This window comes from Tupaia chinensis, unplaced genomic scaffold (assembly GCF_000334495.1).
Source record: "Tupaia chinensis unplaced genomic scaffold, TupChi_1.0 Scaffold000131_1, whole genome shotgun sequence".
In the NCBI taxonomy this organism is placed as follows: domain Eukaryota; kingdom Metazoa; phylum Chordata; class Mammalia; order Scandentia; family Tupaiidae; genus Tupaia; species Tupaia belangeri.
The window spans coordinates 543,236-545,413 of record NW_006159600.1 but is presented as its reverse complement, the minus strand read 5'-3'; the positions used below and the strand labels follow the sequence as shown (position 1 = coordinate 545,413).

General features: G+C 51.4%; 1 protein-coding gene across 1 annotated transcript in view; it reads left to right on the top strand.

Annotated features, from left to right (window-relative positions):
• LOC102495936 (cationic amino acid transporter 3-like) overlaps window positions 1–2,178 on the top strand; it is a 12,303-nt gene that overhangs the window by 3,077 nt on the left and 7,048 nt on the right.

The following is a 2,178-nucleotide window of genomic DNA, read 5'->3' as shown; positions in this document are numbered from 1 at the left end:
CTTCTGGGCGCCCGCCCTGCCGACGGTGCTGTCTGGACTCTGCTATGCCGAGTTCGGGGCCCGGGTCCCAGGCCCCGGTTCTGCGTACCTCTACAGCTACGTCACAGTGGGGCAGCTGCTGGCCTTCGTCACGGGCTGGCCGCTCCAGAGACACAGGTGGAAGTCCCTGGAGTGTACCCTTCCCAAGCAAAGCCTCATGACAGGCTTTTGGCTCTACTTTTTTTTTTCTCTCTCTCTCCTAGGACAGGGAGCGTGATGCCCAGAGATGCGGGAACCGGTCTGCGACCATGAGAACAAAACCAGTGTGCTGAGATCAGTGGGATGGTGACCCGAGAGAGCCTGCTTGTGAGACCGCATGGTGAAGTCAGTACCCGGCCTACACTGTTTTCCTTCAGCTCTCCCGTCAGATAAGAAAAATAACCCCCTGTGCGTCTTGACCTGAGTATCCTCTGGACTGTTTATTACCTAACTTTCAGGCAGGTTTAACATTTTTCTTTTTTCTTTTTTTTTTGAGCGGTTTTTGTTATAGGGCGCGTGCGCTTACCAGACAGAGAGAGACAGAGAGACAGAAAGCGAGAAATCACCCCTCAGGGGGGATGGCCACGCCGCAATCCCTTCTCCATTCTCCTCTCGGGATCCTGAGCACGCACGCACATGCACCCGGCGTGAGTTTAAGCCACCGAGTCCGGGACTCGAACCGCGGTCAACTACGTGGGAGTCCAGCGACAGCCATTACGCTAACTGCTGGTCTCCCCCTCAGCGTCTTGAAGCTCATGCTCAGCTGTCACCTAAGGTTTTCCCTGAGGACCCACGAAACGCTCCGCCCCCTCCCAGCCTTCCTCCTCCCACAGCCGTTTTCCTGCTTCCGAGCCCTTCTCTCCTTCTCACCTGCTGCCTGCTCACCTGTTCTGTCATTCCCCGCCCCATGAATAGAAACCGTCTTACTTGCCAGAGGGCGCAGTGGTCACCAGAGACAGACAGACAGGAGGGAGGAAGCACCCCCGGGGGCGGGGCGCGGCCATGCTGCCATCGGTCCTCCAGCTCTCCCCGTGTTGAGGATTTGGGTGCGCACCTGCATGTGCCCAGTGTCGTTGGCCATGTGGGATCCAGCTGCCTCAACCTCTGGGCTATGGGGCCATTTCAGAGGCTCTTTTTGTTTGTTTATTTATTTCTCCTGAGGCAGAGGCACCCCAGGATCTTCATGTTGCAACCTGCCCACCTCAGCAGCTGGGATCAGGGCCCAGGTGCCTGGGTGTGCCGGGGCGTCCTCAGACCCAGGACTTCCCTATGTGGGAGCAACTATGGCACCGTGGCTCACCCCTGGGGCCCCAGAAACTCTGAGATAGGTCATTTATCTTTGTCTTTAAACAGTTTAATTTTTAAAAAACATTTACTTATTTAATTCCATATGTTATTGTTTTTTTAATTTGATCACACAGAGACAGAGAGAGAGAGAAAGGGAAAGTGAGAAAGCAAGCCACCAGGTCCAGGACTCGAACTGCGGTCGGCCATGTGGGAATCCAGCACCTTTAGCCACCACACCACTTGACAGCACCAATAATTGAATTTTTATTTATTACTATTACTTTAAAATTTTATATAAGGCATGTGCACTCACCAGAGAGAGAAGAAAAGCGAGAAAGCAAGCTGCCAGGTCCAGGACTTGAACCGTGGTTGGCCATGTGGGAGTCCAGCGTCCTAACTACCATGCCACCTACTGGCTCCATAGCTTTTTTTTTCTTAATTAAATTGTATTTTTTAAAGAATTATTTATTTAATTCTACTTATTGATTTATTTATTTTTTGGGGAGATTTTCACCGTAGGGCACGTGCGCTCGCCAGACAGACAGAAAGCGAGAAATCACCCCCCAGGGGGGATGGTCACGCCACAATCCCTTCTCCTCCATTCTCCTCTCAGGATCTTGGGCACGCACGCACACGCGCCCGGCGTGAGTTTTAAGCCACCGGGTCCAGGACGCGAACCGCGGTCGACTACGTGGGAGTCCAGCGACATAGCCATTACGCTAACTGCTGGTTCCCTTCTATTTATTTTTAAAAATGAATTATTTTATTTATTTATTCATTTCTTTTTTCTTTTTTTACTTTTTTTTTTAAAAGCCACTGGAACTGGATTTGAACTATAGTCAGTCATGTTGAGTCTGACTTCCTATGCAGAAG